General features: G+C 33.3%; 1 protein-coding gene across 5 annotated transcripts in view; it reads left to right on the top strand.

Moving 5' to 3' along the window:
- Positions 1–20000, top strand: part of FOXP2 (forkhead box P2) — a gene marked incomplete at both ends in the record, with an annotated part of 238900 nt that overhangs the window by 215202 nt on the left and 3698 nt on the right. The gene's annotated exons all lie outside the window — the stretch shown is intronic.

A 20000-nucleotide genomic window follows, 5' to 3' on the forward strand; every position in this document is an offset into this window, starting at 1 on the left:
ATGTAAGTAAAAAATATAAGTTTAAGTGGTGTGAAATTGCACCATGTCCATGATATGATAAAGTGCATCAAAATCAGTTTTAATACTTCTTTTAGATTGTCTCCAATGTCCTATAATAACTGTACAAGCAGTCCTCTACAAATTCTTTGTAGTACTAGCATTCTCTTGGGTATAAAGCCGTAACTAAGATGAGTCTACATCGTATGGGTTATTATCACAGTTTGGTTTGTATGGTGCAATAAGAATATTCATGATGGAATAAGTTGTTGTAATTTTTACTACTATTATATGTCTCTAAACCATTTATGAACTGTAGTCAAGATATTGCCATGCCATTTTTATAAACTGTAAAATGCAAAGTTTAACTGTTACCCACAGTTTACATAGAAGCTAGTAAAGTGTAACTTTTTGCCTGTCTTATAAATCAGGGTAATTACATATTCAACTTTAATTACTGGTGCGTCTGTATTGGCAAGGTTTATATGTTATATTTTATGCAAGACTACGATTCCTATTAATATTTAGCAGCTAACTATATCATTAATTACTCTAAAATCTTTCCCTTACCATCTTTTTAATGGAGCTGAGAGAGTAGATGTATTAAAAATTGATGTATTGTGGATTTCAGAAATGTGTATGACACTTTAAAAAATGCCTGGCCGTCCTCAGTAGGCCAAGTATATCAGTTTATTGTTTACTGAAAAGTGTTGAGCTCCGTAGCACAATTCAGGAGGAAAAATTAGAATCTGAATAAATGAAGCATACACATCACTGAGGAATTAGGATCAGTTGTAACTTATGTGCATACTTGTTAGAGTTAAACATCATATACTTCTATTCTCATTTATTAAGGTAAGAATAATACTTTCTCTCATTTTTATATTTCCTTTCCTGTTTTTCCATTAAATATCTAGTCAAAGACCTGAAAGAGAAATATGGTCTTCATACGTGCCTATTTCCATTTGACCTTTCACAGGATATTATTTTTGTTGACTTTTTTAACGTCTTATTCTGTTTGACATATTAATGTCTTTAAGATCTTGTGCCTAATTGCTTTATAGCACTTTTACTCTATCACCTTTGTGAAAAACACACTGTGAACATTAATGTGTTTTATCAGGTTCCAAACCATTACTTTTTCAAAATGGAAAAATTTGTCTTTTGGAAGTGTCTTTAGATGTATTAAATAATACAAAAGAAGTAATAAAACTCGAAGTAGAAAGAACATGAATATATGCTCTCGAGAGTAGCAGTACTCTAAAACAAGGAAAGTGAGCAATCAGACAAAAGTTTTTATATCCCTGCTTTATCCTATCAGCCATGCAGTGGGTAGCTTGAGGCCTTTTACTTTCAGCAGTTCTCCAGAGTATGCTAATGCTCACTCCCTGTATAAAATGCTAAAACAATAAAACTTTAAAGAGCAAACAAGAGTTAGATCCTGTTTTCTCCCTTTAAAAAAAAAAAGACCTATTTCAGAGAAAGGAAAGCCATTCATAATAAAAGTGTTTAAGCTATTGATGCAACTCCCTGTGCGAATAGGCAATATATAGTGGCTATTATAGACTATATATAGAAAATAGGTAAAGAAGTGATTTTTTAACATAATTGTCAGTGATAGGAATATTAAAATAAAAATTTAATGATTAAATAAAATAGTTTATTAGACATTATACTTTAGAACCTAAAATAATAATAATTGGGCTAAAGTATGGCGTTGTTAGGTTATTAGTATTTTTCATTTGACATTTGCTGTTTTAGGTTTTTCATTTTATTATTAATTTACAGTTTAATTGTGAACTACCTCAAGGAAAAAATAATACATATATGTAAAACACTGTATAAAAATTGTATTTTAATGGCTGATATACTGCCACGGTGGGCTTTTAAAACTAAAATGTTCACAGTCAATGTATTTTACAGTTTATATTTTTATGAATTTGAGCATGTGAAAAATATTTATGTGTATTTTCTACAGAGAGATAAAAGGAAAGCTTTCCTAGGATGGTTGGAAATAGATTTCATAAAAGATATAAATTAGAGGAAGACCAAATGTTATCATTCTTTGAATCTTTTTCTGCTGTGGTCATTAATTTTTTGTCCATTAGATGTCAAATATTATGGACAGAATGTCACTTTGTCATTATATTTTTAAGATGCTTATACTTAACCCTAAGACACTTTACATACATTATGAGGCAAAGAAAAAAATTTGATTGTGAGAGTATCTAATTCAATGCATTTCAGAGTACTCTGAAAATTAAACAGAAGTGAAAGAATTTTTATACATTTAAACAATATATTTATGTATCCTGAAATGGAATTGTGGGATGTTTTTGTTGTTTTGGAGAATTATAGTTATACTGATGCGACTATAAATGAAAGGCAGTGAGGTCTAGTGTATTGGTATATGGGCTCTGATGACAGGTGGTAGGGTTCCATTCCCAGATTTAGCATTTAACAGCTGGGTAGTATTCATTTCTATCCTCTGTTTTGTCAGCTAAGAAAGAGGTAAGTAATAGTAATGCCCACTTCATAGGATTCTGGCAAAAGCAACGAGTGTCTTGGACATAATAATTGTTTTTTGTGTCCCTCCTATTGCTGTGTACCTAGTTAGTGACTTACATTCCCTTTTAAAACCTCATTGTTATTATATATGAGACTATAAACAATATAAAAGTATTTTACATTTTAAATTATATTTTTAGGCACACCATAGATATGTGGTTACTTTTCTTGACAGTCCCCCTTCATTTCCACCCTCCTTCCAGTATATTTCATGGAGTATGCAGATCCATAAAGGTGAAACCATGTGAGACTGGAGTTTATGGGAGAGTGCACGTTACTCAGATGGCAGGATTCTTATTTTTGAGATATGGAAACTTAACTGAGGTTCTAGGTAATGAAAAATTCAAATTGATACCAACCCAGAAGAGAAACTCAAGATATGTGCCTAGAAAACATTGCATATTAGGTTTGAAAGAAATTTAAAATATAGAAAGGAACATAAAATTTAGAATATCTGAAGTGGGACCAGACAGTTGAGTGCCTCCAGTGTCAGTTTATGGTGTTTGTTTTTGTCTCTTTGGAAGCGGTTTAATGTTATGATCTTGAGTTGCACACTTTCCAGGCCGTGCTTTAGGAAGAGTAATCTGAGAATGTACTGAAATTCAGTTGAATAAAACTCATACACTGTAGGATTTCTGGAGCTGGCAGAGACTGGAAGTAGAAGTTTCATTCTTGCAGTGCTGCATAAAGAAGTACTAAAACAAGAGAGCCAGTTCGAACCCCTGGGACAAAGAGGAAATTACGAAAAATCATAGCAACTTGAAGGCCATGGTGAGAAATAAAGGACAGGGGGCCTCCCTGGTGGCACAAGGGGTTAAGATGCAACCTATGAAGCAATATACAACCTCTGCAGCAAGAGTTCAATCCTTAGCCAGGGAGCTACCCACATGGCGCAGCAGACCTCTCCTGACTCACCTGCTGCTCAATCTGCCTTTTCTGTTCCCTACTCTGTCTCTGGTGAATCCTCTCACTCCCCGTACCACACTTCTCACACTTCTGGCCTGTACCCCAGTTCTTGTATGCATAAATAAATAAATCTTAAAAAAAAAAAAAGAAATAGAGGACAGGCTCAAAAGGTCATGTGATTTCAGAATTTCCTTTGCTGAGTCCAAGGATATAAATGTCCGTAGACTCAGAAAAACACCAAACCAAAACTTCTTTTTTTGTTTGTTTAGTCTTCTTATTCAACTCCCAAAACATAAACTCCTACATAAGAAAATATGGATGTGTCCTTGAAGTTGGTAGAGAGAATGTTTTGAAGCTTCAGAAGTGTGAAATAGCTTATAGGTTGGTACTTCCAATTTATTTTTGGAGAACAAGTGAAACCAGATGATTATCCATCTTCTTCAGCTTCATGCTTCACATTTAGCACTTGCCATCCACTCTGTTTTCACTCCTACAATGCCCTGAATAAAGGCTTTGCCAGACTTATTTTGTTTTAACAATTTGCCTTCCTGCACTTACTTTCCTTTTTCTGTTTTTCATCTTCTTTCCTTTACCCCAATCCTACCTTTTCTTACGAGCTGGTTTCCTAGGAAGCTCTCTGAAGTAGTTTTGCTGTCAGGACCTGCACTCTGTCCCACCACCTTGAAGAACTTGCTCCTTATCCCATTACTTGGATTAATATGGCATGTGTGTGAACACACGTGTTCATGCACGATAGCCTGCTCATTTTGCACTGTCCCTAGATTAAGAACAGTGACTGTGTTTTAGACATAGTATAGTATTTAAAATCCTTAGCACATTACACTATCCAAGGTAAGCATTTCGTAGCCATATGATACAGATTATGAAAAAATCAAATGACAGGGGACAGTTAGTTGGAAATGGTTTGACGTCATGAAGTAATCCCTATAAAAATAAAATCCAGGATTCTCTTAGGACTCTTAACACAAAGGGAAAACATGAAATTTTAGGAAAGAAGAGATAATTCAATATAACAATATAATGTTCATCTTTATGAGGGAGATACAAGATCTTTCTAAATATTGGTAGAGGGCCTCCCCTGGTGGCGCATGCAGTTGAGCACAGCGCTGTGAACCTGCCGCAGCCTCTGCAGCGCTGGTTCAGTCCCTGCTGGCCGGGGAGGGTCCCACATGGTGTGACAGACCTCTCCTGCAGCGCCCGCCGTTCCCCTTAGCAGTGTATTTCGTCAATCTGCCTGTTCTGTTCCCCGCTGTGGCTCTGGTGAATCCTCTTACCCTCCCGCGCGTCTGGCCTGTACCCAGGTTCTTGTATAAATAAATCTGTAAAAATATTAAAAATAAAAATAAATAAATAGGGCCTCCCCTGGTGGTGCAGCAGTTGAGCACTGGGCTGTGAAGCTGCCCGCAGCCTCTGCAGCACCAGTTCAATCACTGGCCGCTGGGCGAGGGTCCCACATGGCGCAACAGACCTCTCCTGCCTCGCCCGCTGCTCCCCTCAGCAGTGTATTTCATCAGTCTGCCTGCTCTGCTCCCCGCTCTGGCTCTGGTGAATTCTCTCACCCTCCCGCACTTCTGACTGTACCCAGTGCTTTTATAAATAAATAAATAAATCTAAAATAAAATAAAAATAAATAAATAAATATTGGTAGAACACATTGGTGAAGTAAATTTTTTTTTTAAATTTTAGTGATCTACTTTACCACAATTAATAATAATAGTAATTATAATAAAATAGATGGCTTCTACAAGGCAGAGGTGGTCATAAAAGCTCTCAGAGCTCAGGGAGATGTTTACAGTTAATCAGAGGGACAATGTGAATCCTTTGTGGGGTGTTACACAAGATGTTTGATGACTTCCCCAAATCCATTTGACTCTTGGGAAGAACATGTATTTCAGGGATTTGGGTGAAGTACAGGCAGAGGGAACATTTACACAGTAATAGCAATTAGTAGGTGGTCTCAATTGTTCAGATAGCCATGCACATTTCTATAATTTAAGTGATTTACAACTCAGTTTTTTGTTTCTAATTCTGATAGGTGCCACTTTATGTTTAATTTTTAAGTACATAATAAATAATTATGACAAATCAAAAATAAATAAATAGATAAATAAATTTTAGTGATTTAATTAATATGTATTCTAAAGCTGTCTAAATTTATGTGAATAGAAAGTAGCAGACCCCTTCACCTCATCTGTGATTATCTCCCAGACCTTTAAAAAAAATTTTTTAATCTCATTGAAGGTGAACTGAAAAAGAAAAACATAAATTATTGAGATTAATGCATATAATTCAGATGAATGATCAAAGGGATTTTAGCAAAAACTAGGAAAGTTTAGAGTCAGGAGGAATGATGTAAATTCTGCATAATAATTTTTTGGAATTTGTTTTGACACTTTTCAATGAGTTAGATTTTAAAAATATTTTCTGTTCCTGAAAAAATTTGAGTGTCATCTTTGGTCAGAACAAAACTTTAAGATCTGAGCTGTGGACCTCTACAATGTATAATACTCGTTCCTTATGTATCTCAATGAAAATATTCCCAGATTACTTGACTTTCATGTTTCTGTAGAACATAAGTAAAAATGACTTAAGATTCCTATTTTGTGTCATTTGCCTATTAAAAAAACTACTTGAAGATTTAGGAGTGATACTGTATTTAAGTGGAAATAATTTCAACTTACTCTCTTGCCCCATGTATTAGACTTAAATTAATGAAAGGAGAAAACACTTTCAGCACCTGAAAGGTGAACTCATACTGGCAGAATCTCTCTGCTTTCTCTCCTTCCAAACCTGAAGAGGAATTTAATGATGAACCCACCATATTAGTTCAACTCAGTTTATTTATTAAGCAATTGTTTCTTCTTGTTCTATCAGTACATTGTCTCATTTGCCTCTTTTCTCTTGTAAAAATGTTAAATGAGATCCCCATTTTTATACTTTCAAATTTTGTTTCTAGAGATCAAAATAAATGTCCTTCCTGAGCTGGTTTTGTATTGAGGTTTTCATGCACAAAGCCTTCCTTTGTCATGTCGTTCCCTTTCTGATTATTGGAGTCTCCCACTGTTGAGTTTTCAGATCATTCCTTACATGTCATCCTGAATTCTCTTAGCCTCTATGTCATTTGAAAGTTCTACTTGCTAATATCCTATATTAGTTGCAGGTGATTATTATTTTCTCCCTCTTATTAAAGCAAATATTTGAAGTTTGAGTTTAAGGATCTTCTTTATAGAATTAGAATGTTAATGTGGTTCATATAAGACTCAATAAATTTGTTGTGTCCTTAGAACCCAAAATTTTAAGGAAAGGAAATCAAAGGCTGAGGGAATTATATATAAGAAGTAGTGTAGTATTACTGAAGAACCACAAAGGAGATGGCATTAATCTGTTGGATTAAAAATTGAACACATATTCTCTGTGCCCCAGAACTTTCTATATATCACATGCCTCAGCCATCTTTAAACACTCTCTCCTTCTTGAGAATCTCGATTGTTATATGACTCGAATGATAAGATTAAGCCTCTCCTGGCAATATCTTACATCCAAAGACAGACTCTGATTTTGTAAAACATTACTGAATATCTAAAAAATAGACTTTGTAGACCCTACACCTTTGGTTGGTATATTTTATATAAAATCCCTAGAGATCTTAGATCTCTGTGAACAAAAGCATTTTTGAAATTGGAGTGGCTCTGTATTTTAGAAGAAAACGGCTGAAAGTGATAGACAACTTGAACAAGTGGAATGCTCTCATTGTTTTCATACCTGTTAAGCCTGCATTATTTTTTCCTGAGATTTTGAATCATTAAGATGGATTATGAAGTTCTGAACCTAAGGCAGTTTTTTACTACAAATATTTTCACAGATTTTCTAATTCTCATGTTTTCATTCACCTTTAAGTTTTTTCCTAGCATTTCTGGGCCTCATAATATTTTTTTTCTGATTTAATTCCATTTTTATTTAATCTCTAAACTTTTTCATTAACTTTGCTAGTTAGCTTTGAGATCTTGTTCCAAAGTGATTGTACAGAACTTATGATTATGTCAGCTCTTTATCATCCTTTTTTTTTTTTTTTTGAGTGCTACAAGTGTGGCTCAGTAGCTGCTGTTCTTTTTTACATTATTCCAGTCCCCATATGTGGCACTTACAATCCATTCTAGTTCCTCTTAATAAAAAGATCCTCCCAGAGGTACAGTGCCTTCAGCTAAAAAGTGTTGTATCCCCACAGTGCCAATTGTGGAAATTTGTGGGTTCCTGTAGGGTTTTGAAGGATTTTTATAGAACTACATACAGATGATATCTGACATCTGTGGTATGAATCCCCACAATTTAGGCAAAGTGTGTCTAAAATTTTAGCTGACAGTATTGTAGCTTACTGCTTCTGTTTTATATCTAAAGAAGATACTTTGTTAGAAGGTACATTATCATTTGCACTAACACTAGTTGAGCCTTAGAAATTTTCTTTCTCTAAGGGTCAGAAGTCTTTGACTAAATTATTTAAAGAGTGAATATTGCTGTTCAGTATTAATGTTTTCCAACTGCTAGTACCAGGTGAAAATAAAGGTTTTGTATATCCAGATGGTACTTTCACTTCACCTTTTGACGTTGGGCTTGGGAAGTGGATGTACATTTTAGTGACCACAGGCATTTTATAACTAAAGATACTTATCAATATAAAGTACACTCCATCGTTGAATATTGATGTGAAGATAATTTACATTATGAGGTTGTATTTCAGGATATGTTCAAATAATATGTATTTTTGACTGCTTTGAAAGAATTTAAAGTTAACCATCCACAGAAGTACCATGATATATTTGAATACTTTGACACCAGGAATGTAGTTTAAAATGTTATTGGGCCTCCCCAGTGGCACAGCGGTTGAGCGCTGTGCTGCGAAGCTGACTGCAGCCTCTGCAGTGCCGGTTCCATCCGGTTCGATACCCCTGGCCACCGGGTGAGGGTCCCACATGGCACACAGACCTCTCCTGCCATGCCCACTGCTCCCCACAGCAGCGTATTTTGTCGGTCTGCCTGTTCTGTTTCCTGCTCTGGCTCTGGTGAATTCTCTCACCCTCCCGTGCTTCTGACTATATCCAGTGCTTATATAAATAAATAAATATATCTTTTAAAAATAAATAATTAAATAAATAAAATGTTATCTTAGGATTCCTACAATCTATAAGCAGTTTCTAATATTATGATAGAATTAAATCATTTATTAAGCAACAGGTAACCAAATAGTTTAACATAACAAGAGGAAATAACACTTTTTAGTTTGCTCAACATAAGACCCAAAGACTAAAAATGGAATACCATCAGCAAAACACTAATGGAAACATAATCAGTGGTCACACAGTTATCTTACTATCAATAAATTCACATTTGCAACATTAAATCTAAGATCCTCCTTGTTAATTATTAAATCAGAGATATAGCTAATGTTCTAGATTTAGCCTGAAAAGTAAATATTGTATTTACTCTCTATTCCATTCTGGTGTTTATAATAAAGCATGTGACTAAGTATATTCAGGAGAATACTGAATAAACACAGAGTCAGTCCTATGGTTTAATTTGAGGAAAGAAATAGCTCCAACAGCCAGTCTCGGTGATTAGTTAGACCTGATGATGAGAAAGACCATATGTAATCCTCCCACAAAGAAGTATGTGAAGATAGTCAGAAGACAACTCCACCCGGAATCAGCAGCAGTAGATTAGCAGCATCCCATCAGGGCAGCCTGGCCAAGGGAAATGGGCAGCAGTCTAGAAGATACTCCTCGCCGGGGGCCTCGCCATAGCTATAGGGCCCAACTCTAGGACTTTGGAGTGAAGAGCTTCAAGGAGCATGAATCCAAAGTTGTCAAACAGGGAAACAGAGAGACCAGGGAAACAGAGAGACCAGAGAGACCAGGACATATATACCCTTCCTGACAGTTCTGATTGTAACTTGGTCTGAGGAATAAGCAGAAATACAATTTTTGAATATATGGCTCAGCTGAGTTTTGGAGTAGCAGCAAGCCTGACTTTAATGGTTGGGGGTCAAGATGTAATTTAAACTTTATTTTTCTATTCAAGAGATTAGAAATGCAAAAGCATTCATACCTGAATGTTTGTAGCAAGTGTCTTTTTATGACACACAAAATGGAATGGTATCAATTGTATCTCAAGTGGCAACTATTTTGGTTTTGAGATTGGACATAATATATTTGTAATGATAAATAATCAAAGTAATTAAATCTATATTTTCATTTTATTAGAACTATTTAGTCACATCTATCACTTTTTCAGATCAAATGGAATGGTAAATCCTGAAGAATTTTGTTGTTGTTTTCAATCAGTAAAGCTCTCTGAAATCATTTGGGAGTAAGCCTTCAAAGCATGTAATATCCAGTTTCTTTAAACAGTGTTGCAATTTGTTTCTTTAAACAATGAATTTGAATAAGTTTCAATATAATGATGAAGTTAAGGGCAAGAAATCTTAGAGAAATTTTGTTATCCATATATATGCATGCAATTTATAAACTTATTTTTCATTAACTTTAATCCACCTTTTTATTATATTTCTTAGAACTTCTATTGATTTTAAATGGAACTTTGGAACTCTTCCTTGGAGTCAGATCTATTGGGATGCAGGATAGAATTATAAACTGTGTCCTTATAGCTGGCATTGTGTCACAGAGAAACTTTTATTACAGTTATCTGAAAATATTTCTTTGCAACCAAATACTAAATGTCACATTTTTAAAAATACAGAATTAAGAAGCTATAAAGATTTATTAAATATCTTAGATTAAAGCTGTATTTTGACTTTAAGATGAAAAATTAAAACTTATTTTGCTATTTATCATTGCCAGGGAAAAATGTAGAGGAAACTGTGTGTTTTATGAGCATTTCCTACTTTGCTTTTCTGAATGAAGTAAACTATATAATCTATAAGAAATGAGGTATCATTTGTTTGTTCCAATTTTTCATCACATTTTAATGGTTGCACATGTATGAGAAGAGGAATGTTTTCTTTTTCACCAAGAAACACACAGGGTTTTTTTCTGTTGAACTGACGTTATGGTTCTGAATACCATCCCAAGGTAGCAGTTATGTGCAAACCCATCCAAATCAAAAAAGAAATCAACTCACTCAACACTACAATTTTTGTGGTAATTGTTCTTTTAATTTACAGGAGAGAAAACAATCTTCAAAAATAATAAATTGGAAAAACCTGAACCACACTGGGAAAGATGTTTTATAATTTCTTAATAGGTAAAATAAGAGCTTATTTATCATTTCTAGTTGTTTTTAATTATATGGTTTTCTTATTCACTTCAGTATGCATAAATTTAGAATATAAAATCAAGATTTTAGTAGAAGAAATCAGGTTTATCATTTCAAAATAATATAATGTTAAATGGAATTAAATAATTCCTTTATGACTATATAAATAACTTTAGTTATTTAATTACTCACATTAGCCTAAGATCAGTTCCCATTTGAAAATGTGCTAATATTTTTTTCTTTTAAAATAACACTTTTCCATTTAAACCTTTAATTTTATTTATTAGTTATTTCTGTGATATGTGAAATAAACTCAAGTACTTCCTAAATAAAAAACAAACTATTACTCTTAAAATTTCAAATGTTTAAGTAACATGATTCGGTTTCATTCAACCTGACTTTATACAAATAGAGATAACTAAATCACCATTTTTATAAATCAATCACTAAATTCAAAATATGATTATATCATTTCCTTGTATATATACTAGAAGGAAATGAGTAAAATTGAATTTCTACCATCTTCATTTTTCATATGCTTTCTAAATGAGCATTAGTTACTTTAACAATTTTCCTGTGAAACTGTTGAAAATGACTTAAAAGTTTTGTTTGATATGATTAGATCTTATATCAGTGAATAAAGATTAGCTACTCAAAAATATGACAAACAAAAGCAAAAATTGAGCCACATGAAACTAAATCTATCTTAAAAAAAAGAGCCCTGTATGTATATTTTGGAATTCATTTTGTATCTTCAAAACAATGATATTTCTGTAGTAAGCATGAAGGTCTTGCCATTGGCAAATTTGAACTAATTGAATAAATACTACTCAAATACATACTAGTAATTATCATTATTCATTCAGCAGCTTTGTGCTAACTACTAAATAGACAATGTATATAGTTAAAAGAAAATTCCATCTTGAAACTATTATTCCACATCAGATCCTGCTGTCGCCTACCATTAGCCATGTGAGTGAACTTTGGAACAGATCCTTCAGCCCAGTCAGGATTTTTTTTTTTTTGATTGAGTTATATAACATTGGTTTATAACATTGCATTTGATTTAGAGGTGTGAGATCACGCCCTTGAGTTGTATGTTACTATACCAGTCAAGCCTTTAGATGACCAAAGCCCTAGGTGATACCTTGACTGCAACTTATGAGACATCTTAAGCCAGAATCAATTAATTAAGCTCTTTTCAGCTCCCTGACTCTTAGAAAGTATAGTAAATAATAGATGTCATTTTATCTTTTTAAAAAAAAGTCAGGTAATAAATTTTATTCACTTTAAAAAAAGAAAATTCCAAGTTCTCTGAGTTTCTCCTTTTAACTTCAAAAAATTTGATACTATTTTATGAAATGCTCAAAATCTATACAGTCCAACAGACAACATTAGCATATAGCAATACTCAGTCTATGCTGATATTTTGAAATGCCATTAATCAACAATAGGACACAATATTAAGAGCTAAAGAAGAATTGATATGATTATAGACATTTTTTACTGGAGCTAGCCAATCTCTCTCGTGTAAGTCAAACGTACCAGAACTAAATTCAGTGAAAGTAGAGATCAAGAAACCATAAAATCAAGGACTTGAATGCATTGAATTGAGTAGGAAATAGATGCATGACTGAAGAGTTACACTATTTTAATACATTCAGTGTTTCACAAAGTCCCATATATATAAGTTAATTTTACTGAATAAAAATTGCTATATTGGGTCAAATAAAATCAGTTTCCATAGTAAAAATCAAAGCATTAGGGCCCTCATGTTGAAAATAGCTTTTTGAATATTAACCAAGAAGTAAAATTTTTTATGTTAATGATCTATAGTTACTAATGGAAGTATCTTAAAATCTTCAGGTATAGAAGGGCAAAGGAAATGGTTTAAAACTTTCTTACAGGATTTTTATTAGATGTATCTCTAAAAAAAATTGTAGTATTTTTTCTCAATTGGTACATTATATTAAGTGTATTAAATTTTTTCTCAAATAACTAGAATTCTCTAAAGAAAATATATACAGGTGTATCCTATAATGAGTAAGCCACATAAAAATAATTTCAATTTTGATCTACTCTGACATTTAGTCTTTACTTATAAATGTTTGATAAAAATTAGTTTTACATTTCCTGAAATAGCCTATGTTATAGATATAACCCATGGTTTTTAAAAGTTTTTCTTCATAGCATTTGATGATCTCTGTAACAATATTTAACACTTAAAATTTTTATAATTAGCTTTATGGTATTAATGAATACTGTTTTCCAAAAGATAATCAAATTTACATTATACTACTGAAATTCTCATAAGCAGTTATACCATATGAATATTTTAATCATTACATTTAATAATAACTAAATAAGGAAACACTGTTGAGAGTCTACATTCTAGCATCTATTGACTGAAAAACATTTTGAACACCTTATTTTAAGAGAACTTTGCCCATAATACTTTTTTATTCTAAAGAAAAATTATTTCTACAATTTTTTCTTAGTCTTGAATAAAGAAAAATGAAGACAATTTACATTCCTCTGGGGAATCCACTGTGTGACCACAATCTAAACATATAAACTTTCTCATTATAATTTGACTCTTTGCTTTAGGGTGTAGGCAAACATTATCATTTCTTCTTCCTTTCATTGGTGCCTTGGGTACTTATAAATTTCACAACTTAAAGAAGCAACTTCTCTTTAGGCAACAAAATAGTCACTTAATATAGCTAATCCTCTCTGTTTTTTGGTATATACCATTAAAGAGGGCAGGCTATAAAACAGAGATTAAACTACAGTATAAAATCAACTGCTACTTTGCATTCCATTCTGGTAAAGGCTTGGTGGGAACAGTGATGTTTCATTCTTTTGAGTTGAATGAACATTTACTGAGCACTTACTAAGTGCAATGTGCTCTCCTGGAAACTGGCACATGATCTATACTTACAAAGAGGTAAAACTGAAATACAGGGATGGTTAGGTACATAATAATAAAAGAAACCAAGTGAAAGAATGAAGGATGGTTATAACCCAATTGTGAATTCAAAGACCCCAGCGTGTTCATACACAGGAGAATCAGAAAAGTCTTTGTGAAAGATGTAGTTTGAATTATGATTAACATGAAGTTAATTTTTTAAGTTGAAATTTATGAAATTATTGTTGATAACTTTTTTTTGCCTGTAAATATGGCATTCTTAAAATTTTTCATCCTAATGTTAAACAGGAAGGAAGAAAGAGAATTGGTACAAAGGATATGATGATATGGGTAAAGATAACTAAGATATATAGCATAGGTTTTACAGAGAGCTGAGATAATAATTCCTTTGACTTGGCTTGGGCAGTCTGCCTAGAAAGGAACACTTACAAGGAAATATTAGACAAGGACTTGGGATCTATATCTGTGAGTTCATTCCTCTTCAACTTCTTGTTAAGGTAAGGGTATTTTTCAAAGTTACCAAATTATTTGGAGATTATTAGCAAGACCAGAGTAGGTTTATGTACCTCACTTTACAAAGCTTTATCTCTTTTCTCTTTTGCTAGTCCTCTGTGGAAATATTTGATTTTTTCACTTGGAAAAAATGCCACATTTTTATGCCCTTTTCCCTTGATATTCAATTTTTCAATTTAAAACTAGTTTTCTTTAAAATATCATAAGAGCCCAGACTTTAAAATAAAAATAATAGATTTAGGCCCTTTTGTCTCCTTGGTAACTTATAAAAGGAAATGATTTCAAAGGACAACAGATGCAAAACATTTTACAATAAAATTTATAGCTTAAATTCTTCATTTTTCTCCCTAGTTTCTAATCCTGCCACCTTAATCTTGACCATCATTACTTTATAACACAGTTTAGTAAGCTCGCAACTGGTAAACTACCTCCAGTGTCCTAATATTCTAAAACTTCCATCTTTTCACCTCCATGGTCAAAAATCATCAGTAGCCCTTCAGTTGGCAGAGGATAAATTTTAAATTCCATAAAAAGCAACTCAAGGGCCCTCTACTACCTGCCCTTGACCTGCTTTCTAACACCCTTTTTTTTAATACCCCTCCTTTCTCCATTGCCTCTACACACTCTTAGGTTTCCCACAGCACCTCTAAGATTCTCCACTTTTTCCATTTCACTCTATGTCCCTTTCTTCAACTCTGCATAGCATCATTCCCACATATTTCAAAGCCCTCTGAAGTGACACCATCTTCCTTCTTAGAACATTCACTTATTGCATTGCTCGTATTTATCTCCTATCATAACACTACCGACTGTAATAATAGACCACATTTTGCCTGGTAGCAAAGTTACTTCTGTTTGCATCTTATTTCCTCTATTGGGCTAAAAACTGTGGAACAGGACCTGTTGTCCACACTGACTCCAAGTCTTTTTATCCTTAAGAAGTACTTATATGTTGTTACTGACTTTGCATCTGTCGGAAAATAAAAATAGACTTTATATCTCTCTACACTAAGTACTTTTCCCTCCAATTATCTAAAGAGATTTTAATTCTTAAAAGTATAAATTATATCAAATGAGGAGGTCAGTATGCCTTCTTTAAGTGAGGAACATAACACTTTCACTGTTTTTCTGTAGTAAATAGTATGCAGTGAACTAAAGAAATAGTTGAATTAGAAATCCTCTGCTTCAAAGAACACTTTTTCCAATTGTTTACAATGAGTTCCTGGATATTAATTTGAAAAGATGCCCATTATTTGCCAAATTTTCTCTGAAATCAAATATAAGGTTACATAAGCCACTTAAAAATATCACAGTTTATCAGGTCTGGAAGAACTACTAAGGTCTCTATCAAAGTAAACATATTTATTTCCCTTGTATCTGTGTCCTTCTGTGCCAAGGTTTGTATTCTTAAATCTGTAATAATACAGATGCTTGGCACAGAGTATTGGGTACCCCACAAATAAATAAATGGCTGGTAAATCATCCAACCCTACTATGTAGACTTCAGCCTTAATATATAAGAAAAACAAATCACTTTACTCACAAATGAGTAAATATCCTTTACTCACAAATGAGAAAATAAAATCACTAGTTTTTTCCCTTCTTTTTGCTCATAAGTTTTTAAAGTATTCTAAATCCTAATTTAAAATGTTATTTGTTGTACTCCTGGAAAGAACTGATTCTTTGATTGTTTGAAGTATCTTCTACTTTATTTATTATCATGGGCCCTTTTAAGAACTGTCATTTAATCTGCATGATAACGCAAATTATAGTTGATGGAAGTAGTGCATAAATTTAAAATCAGTGGGGTAAAAATGACATGGTAAATATCTAACTCATCCTGAGTAGATCTTCAAACCCAAAAAGAGTTCTATCATCAAGAGAGTCAAAAATTTCTCTTTTGTCCATGTGAAACTTTTACTGTGTTTAATAAATTCCATTAGAAGTTTCTATGCATTGGGTTCTTCTTAGAGGCAAATAATCTCTCTTAGATATTAAGTCCCCCCATTCTACTTAATTGCTACTTTTCTTAGCATTATTATGACTGTTAATCTTGTAGTTATTTGAGCACATATTTCTCTTATACTGGAATGCGAAATTTCTGATTGATATTTACATGCTCCCACAGTGACTTATATAGAGAGGGAACTCAATACATTTTTATTGAATTAATGATTAACAATAAGTACCAATGGTAATATGTTATTGGCTTTTCCTGTCAAAGTGAAAATAATGGTTTTTACTTCACTGTGGACACAAGGGACTCAACTCAATACACAGCATAAATGAATTTTTGTAGAAAAATTCATTTTCTAACAGGCTATTTGTATATATAACTGAGTCTCTCAAAATATCGACTTTTTAGTGCAACCTTGACTTCATCTATTTAAGGTTTCTCCAGCTGAATATGTGTTATCAGATTTCATAAACCCAAATGTGCATAACAAAAGTGATGCCAGCCTGGACCATTCAATCATGTATGTTAATGATTTTAATGACAAGCTAATGATGAGGCCTGGGATGGATGGCCGAAGAGAATAAGTGTCCAGGCTCTGTGTACAGAACATTTCAATGATGGCCCTTCCCTTTTGAAATGTACTTTTCTGTGTTGATCCACAAATGATTTGAGATAAAACTTGGACTTTTGGCTTAGTGCTTATTGTTTAGAATTGTGTAGTAAATAATTTGAATAGAATAATATGTTGCATTACTTAGTTCCTTTTATTACTTTAAATGTACTATCAAGGAAGTATTACAAGCCATTACTTTAATAACCCAAATGCTGGTATCTGATATGTGGAGCACATATATCTTTGTTTTATGATTTTTCTGATATAGTCATAAAAAAATCTCACTCTGGGCGAGAAACTAAAGTATTTTTAGAACAAATTAAGTTCAAACAATGTTTAAAAATTAATTCATGTATTTATGCCACACCTTTTTCCAAAAGGTTTATAAGCTATAATAAGGACCACATCAAACATTTATTAACCACTTACAATTCAGGCACTATTCCATATGGCTTACATATATTATAAAATGATTTAATCCTCATGACAACAGTATAAAGTAGCAAACAGAGGTTTCAGGCATGTTGCATAACTTCCTGAAGATCACACAGCTAGGAAGTAAAAGAGCCAGGATTCAAACCCAAGCATTTTATCCTCAAAGTCCACTATATTCCTAAACACTGTATTGTAAACCACTGCTGTATGATGATAGATTGTAAATGAGGTGCCTAAAACTATTCAGGATTACTTTATGATACACTTACAAGTTAATCAAAATACTAAGTACATAAAATTTATTGTGTTAAATGACACACTGGTAATTAAAAACCTTCAATGACTCCACTGGAGAAGAGGATACATAAGGAAGAATTACAAGCCCTGAAAAGAGAGGAGATGCTCTTTGATTTCAGGATTCAAAGATTCTGTCATTTTTGAGCATCAGAATAATCAACAAAGCATGCTTTGGAAGTTCAAAGTAGGAAGTCAGTACAAGCTGAACTAGTCAAAGACTTCAGAAGTAGCTATCAGTCGGTCCCTAAGTAGTAGACAGTAGACAGGATATTCATAGTTATAATACAGAGCAGAAGGGAATCCAGGTTCTGTATACACAAACAGGGCTGTGGCAGGAAACACAGACTAAGTCAGCATGAAAAATGGCTTGGAGCTTGAACTTCTAAGGATGCTATTTTGAGTCTGAAATGGAAGTTTTTATTTAGACATATCGCTGTTCATAGGTAGGCTGAGACCGACCTGTTGAGAATGATTGAAGAATTTGGGCTTAATTCAATCTCATCCTTGTGTCTCAGTTAAGATTTTCGTACAAGGCAATGATATAATGAAATAAATAGTCATTGCATATTAAATTCTTTGAGAATGCAACAGACTATTACTTTGTCATTATCCTTTAAAAAAGTGTCCCTCTTTAAATAATGTTTTAAAAATATGTTTTGCTTGTTATTCCTCTTGATCTAGAGCTTGAGACTTTCCACAGGTTCTTCTTTTTTTTTAATATTTATTTATTTATTTATACAAGCACTGGGTACAGTCAGAAGCACGGGAGGGTGAGAGAATTCACCAGAGCCAGAGCGGGGAGCAGAGCAGGCAGAAGGACCGAAGTACACTGCTGAGGGGAGCAGCGGGCGGCAGGAGAGGCTCGCGCGCCATATGGGACCCTCCTCCGGTGGCTGGCGCCGCAGAGGCCTCAGACAGCTTTGCAACCCAGCGCTCAACCGCTGCGCTACCGGGGAGGCCCTTTCCACGGGTTCTTTAATCAAGTAAAATCCAACCCAAAAATGTAAAGACAAATGAATCAGATACAGATGACACTGCATGCTTTAGATGAGGGAACAGTAGAAATAGAACAGAAGTTTAGAAAACATGTCATAGCAGGGGACCTTGATAATCTCTTGAATGCTCAGAGACTATTAAGCATATCAACTACACAAGAGGTCAAACCTCTATACAAGATTATGGGATGACCAAAATAATGTTACTTGATTTCAGGGTAATCCCACAGAAGATTGCTACATAACTAGGTATATCTTGGCAGTAAGTCAGTATCTATTTAGAAAATATTCAGCAATCTCAGCTTGAAAGTTTTGAACAGTCACATCATTTATGAGACCTAATTAGAGAAAGGTGCTATTAAATTAACCTTAGGAGTTTATTCTAATTATTTCCAGTACTTAGAGTTTAGCATTCACTAAAATGTTCTGAATCCCAGATTGAACCCAGAAAATCAAAAATTATAAATTCAACTTATAATGATTATTAAATCAAAACATCATTTTTAAATAACAGTCATTAAATGAATGTGAAATTTCACAAGTAGTCTTATTAGGAGATTTCATTTGTATATTTTAGAAGGTACTTTGGGAATATGAACATTCGGTTTAATAAGTGTTTAAAATTCTGGACATGTCTACATGATACCATAATAACTAGTAGGTTCATCAGTCATCTTTTCAAATTCATGTCTAATTCAATGAAACATTTAGACAAAGTAGTTGTTCAATTCAACTGATAAGTATTTAAAATTGAAATATGTGGTATTATTTTTGAAATGATCCTTACAGAAAGCTTTTATGATTTCAGGCATTTGCAATTGTGAAATCATCAATGGGCACCCACAAAGACACACATAAATGCTTAGATGTAAATTACACCCCCTCCCCCGCCATGGCCTCCATGGTACACATTTTCCTAACTTTCTAACCAAATATGTACTTTTTTATTAGGATCCAATAGTTTATTTATCACATAAGACAGTGTCTACAAATTACTCTTATGCATATATTGAAGTCCTACTTTCTAATTTATGTTATTCTTTAATAAATAACTTTAGCTGTTTGGGGAACTACAATTTTAAGTTCTCAATTTTAAATTCTCAATTTTAAATTATCAGGACAATAAACAGTACCTTAAAGTTCTAAAACTGCAGTGATGTTCTTTATATCAATGGTATAGTGCTATGGATTTAACACAACTTTTTATGTACACAAAGTGTAGGCACAATAACTTCTGCTTTATTAAATATCAGTGACAAACTCTCTTCTTGGCTTTTTATTTGTATTGGCTACAACATAATTTCATGATTTACCCCACAGAGTGCAATAATGGCCTTATAATGGCCACTTCCCCTAGACTCTAACCTACCCCTAGGGAGTAAACTATACTGAGAACTGAGAATTAGAGCTGATAGTAGCTTGATACAGTAGAAACATTTGGGAAATTTCAGTGTTCTCTGCCCATGCATGCAAAATGTGAGAACAGTTACAGGAATCATCAGC

The sequence above is a fragment of the Talpa europaea genome (assembly GCF_964194135.1).
Source record: "Talpa europaea genome assembly, chromosome: 3".
Classification (NCBI taxonomy): domain Eukaryota; kingdom Metazoa; phylum Chordata; class Mammalia; order Eulipotyphla; family Talpidae; genus Talpa; species Talpa europaea.